The sequence below is a fragment of the Miniopterus schreibersii genome (genome assembly GCF_964146895.1).
Source record: "Miniopterus schreibersii genome assembly, chromosome: 2".
Lineage (NCBI taxonomy): Eukaryota > Metazoa > Chordata > Mammalia > Chiroptera > Miniopteridae > Miniopterus > Miniopterus schreibersii.
Genome location: NC_138102.1, coordinates 50,440,651 through 50,453,272, shown reverse-complemented (window position 1 = coordinate 50,453,272; position 12,622 = coordinate 50,440,651).

Below are 12,622 nucleotides of genomic sequence, written 5' to 3'. Positions count from 1 at the left end.
TGTAAAACTATTAAACACAACTGAGCACTTGGTCACATAGAGACTTTTATGGGTCACTATTGACATCATGTGAATCAATTTCTTTTTCAGAATAAGAACAGAATTATATGTTGTTTTGATACAATCACAATACCTTCTGTTAGCTGAGCTCAAGAAATTATTTTAGAGATTTAATAATTACACTTTATTCAATTATATTTTAGTAACTCTAGCTTTAGGGCACAAGAGTAAAACCAGATAGTTTTAAGGTACACATACACATTCCTCATCTGGAATTTAAAATACAATATCAGTTACCTATTATAAGGCCTACTTACAGGATTTCATTTATTCCTTCACAGCAGCCTTTGAGTTAGGAATTGTTTTTCATGATTTTATATAGTAAAACGAATTCTCAGAAAGTCACTCAAAGTCCCATGGCTAGTTCATTGTGGCACTATGATTTGGAGCCAGATTTGAATCCAAGATTATTTGGTTACACAGACAGTGCTTTGATTAATTCAATTACATAGAATCTAAACATATTTTTTTCTTATTTTGAGAAAGCAATGTTTTAGGCATCAATAATATTTAATTGAGGTTTCATCTTAAATTAACTAAAAGTGTAAAGGTAACTATATGAAAGTTTTATTATTTCATCCTCATGAATGACCTTAATCAAACCACAAGAAATTGAGTTTCAGTTTCCCCAATTGTGAAATGGAGAGAAAGGATTAAATGATCTCAAACTAAATGACCTTGAAGAGCAGAAAGAGAATAGACCTTAGGCCAGACTTTTTTCTTCCTTTTTACTTTCTCTGCTCATGCCTTGGGCAATACTACTGTAGGTGCAAAGTTTTTTCACCTTATGACTTAAAATCCCTTGTTGATAAACTTTAATTGTAAATTTGCCAGTAGTTAAAGTACTGTGTAGACTTTATTTGTAAGTAGAAGCAAAAAGTTGTATCAAAATTTAATAATCCTTTACTGAAAACTTTTGAGTTTGAACTAATTTTCCATTTAGTATTTATGAAGGTTTTCTTTTTTACTTAATAAATGTGTGCAATCTTTTACAAAGTTGCTTTTAGGATCACACTTTTGAAGTTCCCTAGGAAGTGTATCAAAATCCCAGGTTGGCTAAGATCACCCATCAAAGACAGAAAGGGTGGTGAAGGACAGTGCCCCACTATCCCTTTTAAATGCTTTAACTAGAAGGTCCTGAAGACATGGTTGAATGCACTTCAGAATTCATTCCTCCAAGAGCTTTGCCATGGGGAGCTCGCCCAAAGCAAACCTTTTCCCCTGGTAAGAGAACAAAGAAAAGCCCTTTTAGCCACACACAAAAAAGCTAATACTTTCATGTAATCCCCTTGATATGAATGTACCCTTCGAAATCTACCTTGCATTCTCTAAATCATGAATGTTGAGGGACAAGGTGTGTGAAAAACACAGAAAGAGTTTCTTCAATTGCTTCTCCACACATTCCCCTAGGAACAGATCCAATGATCAAATAGTGGTTGAAGTAAGAGCATAAAGATTTAAAATGACTGCACAAATCAATAGCAAACAGCCTGAGCATTTCTATTTCTTGGATTTTTCTCTTATCTTAAGTGACTGTAGCTCTTTGGGCCTTACGGTTAAGGATGCTCCTTTTATTCTTTTAAAATTAAGGTACGATTTATATATAGTTAAATGGACAGGGCATAAGTGCACAGTTAAAAGACTTTTGATAAATGTATGTATCCCTCTGACCCATACTTAACGAAGCTTTTATGAAGATGCATTTATTCTTCCAAAGGAGCAAAATTTGAAAACTTTGGATTTGGACACTGTTTCTCTTACAATTTTAATTAAGACATCATTTCTGCTTTGGCAACTTGCTTTATACTTATTATGAGCTTGTCATGATTCATAAATTAGCAGTTTGATTATAAACCAAAGGATCTAAGATTTGAAACTTTATCAATGATTGCTTGATAGTGCCTAGTTCTAGCTCATGATCCTAGAGTCATGAAAATTTGATAGACTTACAGTAACTGGAAATAAGATATAATTAGTTATTTTCTGCTTATAGAATATATGAGAAACAGGAAGGCCACATATTCTTTATTCTGCATGAGAAAAGCAGCATAGTTCAGCCACTCCTACTAGTAGGCTACAGCCTACTTTAATGAAAGGATTTAATGAAAGGGTTTGCTCTCCTGCTTATGGCTTAAATAATTTTTATATTTTTTCTTTGATGTATTTTTTTTTTTCTTTTTACACCAGCATCAGGAAAAAAAGAAAAAAAGAATATAACCTGGTCTACAAACTCTTTAAAACTGTTCCCAAGAACTCTTTGGCACAACTTTAAAAATGTATTAGAAACTCTAGTCTAAGCAGGCAGTCCAACCTATGTTTCCTTGCTTTGTCAGTGCACAACTTGACATTTATGTAAATTATTCTTAGGCTATACAACCAAGGGCAAAGCACTACCATTACTTTATATTAGAACAGTTCTATCACTTGTAAGGCCCTTATCTGGGAAGTTATTTCATACAGTTTATAATTTATGATGAGTTTATAGATCATCTCCTCTAAGTGTTTTAATTTTCACCTTTCGTTATTTACATTCTCTTACTATCCCAATGGTGTCTTTAAAGAGATATGAAATAGTCAAAGAAAGTTAGAAAGAGAGGAGAAAGAGAGGCTTGGAGATTTAACAATTTATTGTTGAATAAAGGAGAGTTGCTATTTCTTTAAAGAAAGGAAAAGTTCTTGGCAGTACAAAATAAAGTATTCTAGGACACAAGGAAAAGAAGAATTTTCACAGCAGGATTTTTTTTTTTTTTAACTAAAAAGAACTGTATTTAGTTAGTGAGATATCTTTATTTCATTTCCACTAATAGTTAAAATCTGGATTTTAATGAAAATCTTTTCCGTCAAAATCTGCCAATATCTTTAAAAGGTTTCCTATCCTTTGAGATCTAGTTGTAGGAGAATAAAACTACTTGAACCAAAATATAAAAGGAAACAATGATTTTCTTGAAAGGTTATTTACTGTACATTAAGTGAATAATTTGATCCCCAGCCTAATTTAAAATGAATAGCTCAGGGTTTTGGCATAACTTTGTCAGGTGAGGGATCATCAGGGACTTTCAAAGCCATTCCCTATTTCATAAAGCTGTGTCTGATCATCTTAGAGATCCCTGTGCAGGAAATTGCCTCTTCTCTTTCAGTCTTACCAGGAAGAGCACTTGTGACTACCCATGGAAACGGGGATTCTGAAATGGTTTTATCAGCAATGGATTATTCAAGGAAAATTACTCCCATAACCTCACAAGAAGTGCCTAGGAGACAGCAGGGCAATGTAAGGCTGGCATTTGAGGGGCCACTGCAGAAGTAGTGGGTCCAAAGGACCAGGCAGGGAGGCAGGGGGGATATAGTAACAGGGAATCGAGAGATGGTTAATCCTTTGGATATCTACGTTGTTTACTTTTTATTGTGGTAAAAACACATGACATAAAATGTACTATCTTAATCAGTTTTAAGTGTCCATATTGTTGTGTAATAGAGCTCCATAACTTTTCATCCTACAAAATTGCAACTCTGTACTCATTAAAAAGCAACTCCCCTTTCTCTCCTCCTCTCAGGCTCTGGTAGCCACCATTCTACTCTGCTTCTGTGAATTTGACTACTTTAGATACATCATGTAAGTGAAGTCATACCATATTTGTCTTTTGTGTGACTGGCTGTTTCACTTAGCATAGTGTCCCCAAGGTTTGTCCATGTCGCAGCACATGACAGGATTTCCTCCCCTGAACAATATCCCATAATATTCCATTGCATGTATATACTGCATTTTGTAAATCCATTTACCTGGCCATGGACATTTGGGTTGTTTCCACATCTTGGCTATTGTGAATAGTTTGCAATGAACATGCGTTATAGACTAAATGTTTGTGTGCCTCCAAATTCCTACGTTGAAACCTAGTCCCCATTGTGCTGATATTTGGAGGTGAGCCTGCGGGAAGTGGAGCCTTTGTGAATGGGATTAGTATCCTTATAGAAGAGATTTCAGAGAGTTCCCTCACCCTTTCTGCCATGTGCACACACACAGCAGGAAGACGGCAGTCTGAATGAGAAAGTGGGTTCTTACCCGACACCAAATCTGTCAGCCGTCATCTTTGATTTCCCAGCCTCCAGAACTGTAAGAAATACATTTCTATTGTTTACAAGTTACCCAGTCTATGGTTTTTTGAAAAATATGTTTTCATTGATTTCTTTAGAGAGAGGGAGAAAGAGAGAGAGAAACATTAATGTGAGGGAGAAACAGCAATGCGTGGCCTCTTATGTGCACCCCAGTTAGAGACTGAACCCAAATCCTGGGTACGTGCCTTGATCAGGAATCGAACTGGAGACCTTTCAGTGACTGGGACAATACTCAACCAACTGAGCCACACAGTCAGGGACAGTCGATGGCATTTTTGTTCTAGCAGTCCCAATAAGGATGTGCAAATACCTTTGAGACTCTGCTTTTAATTATTTTGGATATATACCCAGAAATGGAATTGCTGGATCATATATGGTAGTTCTATTTTTAATTTTTTGAGAAACTGCCATACTGTTTTTCATAGCAATTTTACCATTTTATACTTACACTATTTAAATTTTAAAGTAAACCAGCTCTCAGGAAATAGTTCATAAAATCATTAGAGAAATATGAATAGTTAAATTATAAGGTCATGGTATAGCTATTTCTAAATGCATCAGGATTGAAATAGCTGGGGTTTTTTTGTTTGTTTGTTTGTTAAGATTTCCACCTTCTCATTTCTTACTGTGATAATGGAGAGGATTAATGTTAAACAAAAAAATAAATAAATAACTTAATTTCCAATGTAAATTGCAACATCAACCCTTGGTAGTTGCAATAAGGTATTTACAGTCAGGCAGTGTGGCTTTACATATGGTAAGATGTCAAAACTTCTGTGAAACTTTACCACTTCTTCTCACCACCACCAAAAGCATGCCCTCCTCTTGGCTTCCTGATGTCTGGAACTCCACATTCAGGAACTAATTTGCTCATGGTCCTTTCTTGAGAGCAGGTTTTTCCTACTGGGGAGATAAAGAGAATCCCCAGGGTGGAACAAGGCCAGAAAGAACTGATTCCACCATGGAGACGGACAGTGGTTGGGTGATGTGAGGATGGTGTTAAAGAGGAACACCCGAGATACCGGGCACCATATACCAGGCAGGCAGGAAAGATATAGCAGAGGACTATCTGGTGGTGGGCCGTTCTGGCTCAGGGTCTCCCATAAAGTCACAATGAAGTGTCACCTGGAACTGTAGTCATCTCAAGGCCTGACTAGAGGAAGATGTTCTTCCAGCTCACTTACCTGGCCCACTTCTAAGCCTACACCCATGGCTGTAGGCAGGCCACAGGTCCTCACTGCTCAGAAACATCAGTTTCTTGCCATGTAGGTTCCTCCATTGCACAGCTCTCAACCCAGGACTGGATTGGTAAGTGCCCAGGGGGCAGTAAAAGTGGCTTCAAAATACACTCACTTGTCTGGGAAGTTGGCACAATAATTCATTACCTGGTTAACTCATCATAGCTTCAAGTTAATTAAAATATACACATGAATATAAGATTACCTATCATCTATCTATTATCATCTATCATCTACCTATTATCTATCATATTCAACAGAAATGTTGTTTGTTTGTTTTTTTAATATATCTTTATTCATTTCAGAGAGAGGAAGGGAGAGGGAGAGAGAGAGATAGAAACATCAATGATGAGAGAGGCATTGATCAACTGCAGCCTGCAACCTGGGCATGTGCCCTGACTGGGAATCGAACCCTGATCACCTGGATCCTAGGTCGACGCTCAACCGCTGAGCCACACCCGGCTGGGCGAAATGTTGTTTTTAATTACCTAGGTTCTCCATTCTTAGTGGTAGAAGTCTGAGATTTAAGGATCACTGTGGGAGCATTAAGCCCTCAGGTCCTTGATCTGGAAGCTTGATCAAGTTCAGAGATGCTCAAGTTGAGATAAGTGGAAGGTTGAACTCTTGCACATATCCATTCTTCTTCTGGATTGGTAGAGGGTCTGGGCAGGCCTGAAATTGCACAAGAAGGTTACTGGCAGACCCATCTAGAGATGTGAGGGTTGGGGAAGTCTGCCAAGGAACGAGGTCAAAGGCCAGCAAGGGCGAGGGTGCACAAAACAAATTGGATACAAATCCTCCCTTTTTGATAATTTTGTAAGAGACTAGCCCTGGCATTTAGATGAATTTGACAAAGAGGAACTTCATGTTTTCATGATATTTTTCCAATTCCAAGATAGTTGAAAAAGTAGGTGAATGATTATCATCACTGGGGTGTTTTGGAAAAAATTTATCCTGAGTGAGAGCTATAACATCTTTAGGCTATCATGTTTTTTTTCTTCTCACACCTTTATCCACCCATCCATCTAGATATTCACAATGACTACTTCATTTTTTTTGAGGGAGTTAAGTTTTTGTATAAAAAGCATTATTACTCAAGTATGCTTAATCTTTTATATTCAAGCAAGTAGACAAGTAATCTTTTATCTTATAAAAATTGGGGGGGGGTAAATAAGGTACCAGTTTTATTATATATACATCATTGTGTTGATTTAATATTATTTATTACTATGTTATACCATCACATTTTCAAAGTTGTAATGTTAATCACTGTCTTATTCAAGAACCAAATGGCCTGATCTTTGGTGGTCCTCATTTGCCACCAGGAAATATTCTGAGGAAATATTTCATCCCTTTTGTTTACCACAGGGTGGTTTTGTTATTGTTACCAAATATTTTATGTATATTTTCTTCATGACAGTGCTGTGATTTGCGTGTGGGTATTGTGTGTTTGTGTAAAATTAACTAGAGCACATGATAGTTTAAGAAACTTTGTTTTCAAGAAGAATGTCTTTTCCTGAAAATATTTACCCCTGAAGGCATCAATAATGTGTTTGGCTTAAAATTACCTCCAAAAACATGTTTAAGTTATTTAATCTGAAATATAATGGATTTGCCTGAAAAACAAAAATGGCCTTTTTCCTTTGCAATTCCAGACATAACACATCTTGGACATCAAGAGAAGATCAACCCTGAGAACAATGCTATCCTTACCTTTACTCTAGGGAAAAGCTGAATTTACTCTAGGGGTAAGGAGTGGAAGCAAAATATCATTGTCTTAGTAACATTTTCACCAAATTGTTTAAGAAGACTTTTTGAAGTGTTTCTTAAAATATTTCCAATGCTTAATTTAACAATAACAACCATCTTCTAACCCCTAACTTTTAAATTAACTTCTATTAGTATCAAATTTACTTAGAGCCTAAACCATTAGAAAAAGACAAAGTAGTCCCCAAAGCAGTGGGAGTTGATTTAGAGGCAAGCATTTTCAGCTGAAAAACTCAGTTGTATTTCAGCACATATCAGCTTTAAATTTTAGGTTCAGACATGGATAAAAGTCAAAAAGTTAGTGTGATTCATTTCCTGTCACTATGCTGTTACAACGATTACTGGAAGTAACTGACAATGAAAACCATGTAAAGATCTTGTTTGTATGACACGAGCAAATATAACACAGGCCCAATACCATGGTGTGTTTCGATTATTTTACATCGTCATAGCATACGACTGAGTGGACCAAAATAAGAAGAACTCTATCTTGCAAATGTGAAGAAAGGGGAAGATAAACAGAAAGGGTCTGGTCATGGTAAGATGTACCATGTCATCCATACATATGTGTGAATATTCTTTGATACTTAAAAATATTATATTGGCTTCAGCTTGGTCTTAAAATATAGCTTCTGTCCTCTTTAAATGGTCTCCTTTTTTCTAAAAGTGTAATAATAGACTTCCCCTTCTGTGACTCATATTTGCTATTAATTTTCTGGACTAAGATTTAACAGTCTTAGAGTAATGAGATATTAATTCTCTGAGTGCTTATGTAGGCTAGATGTTTGTACAAGACTGACTTGAACGTGGTAGGCAAACTTTCCAATGCCTTCTTGAAAACAACCTTTTTTAAAACTAGAAATAAGATACAATCATGCCTCTTTGCAAGGAGGTGGCCTGGAAAAGAGAAAAGAGCACAGACTTCAGCGACTCTGAGTCCTGGCTACTTACCTAGCTGAGAAGATTTATGTAAATCATTTTACCTTCAGGTATCTCCTGGGTAAAAGGGAAAATAGGAAAAATGCATCCTTGAAAAAGAAAAATTCTGTAAAGGTTGTAAAACATCAGTAGAATGCCTGAAGTAAAATGATTGTCTAGGAAATATCTGAGATCAGTTTTATTAATACATTTTCTGGTTCCTGGAAGGTATTAAGATGGGTACACTTGTTAGACTGCACGGTGGAGTCTCTTTAGCAAGGGTGTACTTCTAACAGACTTGATGCATTTATGAATTGATTGAGAGCCAAGTCTGTGCAGTCACTGGCATTCATTCATATATGAAGTGTGCTCCCAGTAAGTTGCCTTTGGAGAGGAGTATACAGATAACTGGACCACGATGGTATCAATTTCAAATTTTACTTCAGAATACTTGTTTTCAATTTTATATTTAATATTTTTAAACATTTGTACCATGGGACCACAAATCAGCATAAATGATTTCTTCATTCTTTGGAGGTTTGTTCTCAGGAAGACAGTGGTGTGGTGGAGAAAACGTTTCAGGTAGAAACTTCCACAATGATGGACATAAGCCATCCACGTCAGTGCAGACCTGAGGCCAAAATCATGTCAGACATTTTGATAGTTTGTAGCTTGTTAACTTTTCAAAAGCACATACAAAAAAGCTAATTTAAAATCCAGCATTTATTGATTCATCTGTTACATGCCAAAATAGGACTTTTTGAAATTCTGAGATGTTCTTAGAAAAAATGAGACTTGGCTAAACATATGCCATGCCTCAACTTTGGTGTTTGAGGATTTTAACACACACAGCTGGGTCTTGTTATTGGTGCCAGTGGAATTTGTAGCACTATCTGTTTCATGACACTTTTGTACCTACTTTTACCTTATAAGGTAAAGAGTCAAATTCTAAATGTGTATTATACTCAGGCCTATATTTAGCAGCAAAATAATGATTTTTGCAAGCTGAAGAGACACAGAAGTTCAGACTCCAGATGCTGTTTTTGAAAAGCAGCATCTAAATTGTTGCTGCCCAATGTCATGATGAAGTTGTTGACTAAGATAATTCCAGCCTGTTTTTCTAAAAACCTTATATAAAGCTGATTTCTATTTTTAATACATCTAAAATACATACATAATTGAGACCAAAATAAAGTGAAACTTTAAGGACTGTAAGGACATTGTTGAAGTGGCTCATTTTTGTTAGTTTATGTTTAAAGTCATGCCCCTCCCCCCCCAATCTTCCTTTCCTCACCTTGTTGAGAAATTTCTCAAATGTTATATAACAAGTCATGTTTAAAAAACTTTTAATCAACCTGCATAGAATTGATACACTTTAAGAAACTTCCTGACCCTGAGAACTGTCTTGACCATGCAGGGCTGGATCCTTTAAGGGACCATTTTTGTACCATATGATCCAGCCTTGGTGGCCATAACTGATTGGCGGGGAGGTACAGACCTAACCTGTTCTATCAGTGTCATTCTAATAGCTTTGTTATTTTTTTAAAGTAGATCAGGGGAACAATATCTCATAGGGGATCTTGGTAGCCTCCATCCAATGACAGAGGTCAGTGCACAATTAGGATAATGTAGCCAACAAGCCAAGAGCGGTGAGGAAGAGCTCTTCTAACTTTGAGTCCCTCTGTCTAGGCTGTTGAGGCCTAACTCTAGCCCTGTTTTTCCTTAGGGTTGAAATAGTGGAATGCTAAAAAACCCTCAAACTTCTCTTTTTATAAATTATTTTTATTATGGCATCTTTCAGTAAGTATAGTAATAAAAATAGTTATGGCTGACACAAAAAGCATGAATATGGACTGCTCTAGCTACTTACCTAAAGTAAAACCTATTCTATCACTTGCCCCCTCTTAATCTGAAAAATTACACACCTTACTATTTGATTGTGTATCTCACTCTACTAGCATATAAGCCGACAAAGGCACACACTTTTTCTTGCCTAGAACAGTGACAGGCGCATGGCAGGCTCAGTAAGTATTGGTAAGTTAATAAATTACCTAAATTTAAAGATAGTAGTCATCAGCATATCTCTTTTCTGGGGTCAGAAGGGAGGTGTTTATCTCTGTGAAATATTAGTGGATTAAAAAAATGAGTATGTGTGTGTAAAATGAAAAATAAGAGAACTGGAAATAGAAATCAGCTTTTCAATTAACAATGGGAGACTCTTGGCTAACCTACATCCTTTATGTCTTTGCTAATATGAAAGTTTTTAGGGAGAAGTCTTCCTTAAGCCCCCAATTATATTAGGCCTCCTAAGTGCTTTCTTATCAGAGTAATAATTACATTATATTGAATTTGTCCATTTGCTTGTCTGCCTCAATGCATTCTAAATTCCTTCCATTTCTAACACCATCACCACCACCACCATCACCTTCACCATTACAGTCACCACCATCACCACCATCACCACCACCACCACCACTAGCATCACCACCACCATCACTGTTACAATCACCACCACCACCATCACCACCACCATCACCACCACCATCACCACCACCACCATCACCTTCACCGTTACCATCATTGCTTCCAAAGAGTGTAGGTCCCTTGAGATCAGGGCCCATGTGCATGCATATAAACAGGATAGTTTTTGAACAAATATGCTTAGGTGTGTATCAGAGTTTAAAGTAGAAATGTATGGTTAACGTCTCTAAAATTTAAATGAAAAAAATCCCCTTAAGAAATTCTAGTCCTTTATTGGGGGAAACAAAATTACTTAAACTTACTGATTTTCTATTTCAAATGTATGTAGATGCGATTGTGATTAATGTAATACAAATTGATAGAAGTAAATTGCAATGGAGAAAAATTAGAAGCAACCTACATATAACCATTAAAATTGGTTAAAACATAACTTTATTATATCTATAAGGTGGAATACTAGTCACTGATGATTAAATTAAGTAGATCTATTTGGGAAGGTGTCCACAATAATTTATGTGGAAGAACATGCTTCAGAACAGACTATATAGCTCCAGAATATTTTTATGAATTATATATACACGTGCATGACATACAAAATATATGGACATATATGTAAAAATATAAAGAAAAAATTTAAAACATGCATACCAAATAATTTATAATAGTTATATTGGGATTATGAAGTGTGAAGAAATGTTATGAAGGACTCTAACTTTTTAGTTTTAGAAGTATGTGTTGTTTAGTATATATTTTAATTAGTATATAATTAGTTACTGTGGTAGAACCCCTCAATCTTCTCTCCCCTCACCATAATCTCTGTCTTCTGGTTTTAAATCTGTGTGCAGTCCTTTTCTACATTGTACCAGGGCTGATCTGTATTTCCAAGAGAATATGACAAAAGTCATAGTATGTGACCTCCAAGATTAGGTCATAAAAGACCTTACAAGTTCCCTGTCCTTTCCTCTCCTATTTGTCACACACTCTGGTCTCTCTCTCTGTGTCTCATCTCTTGATCTGAGAGAAGCCAGCTGCCATGTTCTGAATATTCCTGTGAAGATGCTATGAGGCTACTCCTATAGAGCAGCGATTTTCAATGTTTTCCATCTCATGGCACACATAAACCAATTACTAAAATTCTGCAGAACACAGCCCTGGTCGGGTGGCTCAGTTGGCTGGACCTTTGAGGTTTCAGTTTCCTGTCAGAGCACATACCTGGGTTTCAGTACGATCCCTGGTTGGTGTGTATCGATTGATGTTTCTCTCACATCTATGTTTCTGTCTCTCTTTCTTTCCATTCCTTTCTCTCTAAAAATCAATTTAAAAAAAGGCATCCTTGGGTGAAGGTTAAAAAAAATTCTGCAGCACACCAAAAATATATTTTTTGCTGATCTGACAGAAAAATAGGTATAATTTTGATTCATTTACACCGGACAGCTATTGTTGTGTTTGCGGCTGTCATTTTTTAACTTGACAATATAAGGGAAAAGAGGTCAGTGCCCCTGACTAAATAGGCAGGTATTGCATGTTTTAAAAATTCTTGTGGCTCACCGGTGTGTCTCTTGCAGCATACCAGTTGAAAATCGCTGCTACAGCAAAACTGAGGCCTCTGGCCAACAGCCAACGAGGAACTGAGGCCTATTAACAACCATGAGCATGATCTTGGTGGTGGATCCTGCAGACTCAGTCAAGCTTCAGGTGATGATTAAATCTCCTGTCAACAGCTTGACTACTGCGTGGGGAGAATCCCTGGATCCACACTACCCAGCTACACCACTTCTGGATTCTTGACCTCAGAGACTATGTGATACAATAAATGTTTGATGTTTTAAGTTACTAAACTTTGGGGTTACATAGAAATAGATAACTCATACAGTTAGTATTTATTAAATGAATACCTGAATTAAATGTGATTTCCAAAAATCTATAAATACATACAAAGAATGAGAAATCCAGTTCAAAACCCATTGAATTCATAACAGCTTTATGTCATTATGGGTGGTCTCAAACCATGGATATGAGAAGAAAAATGCTGTCATAGGGAAGGAGTG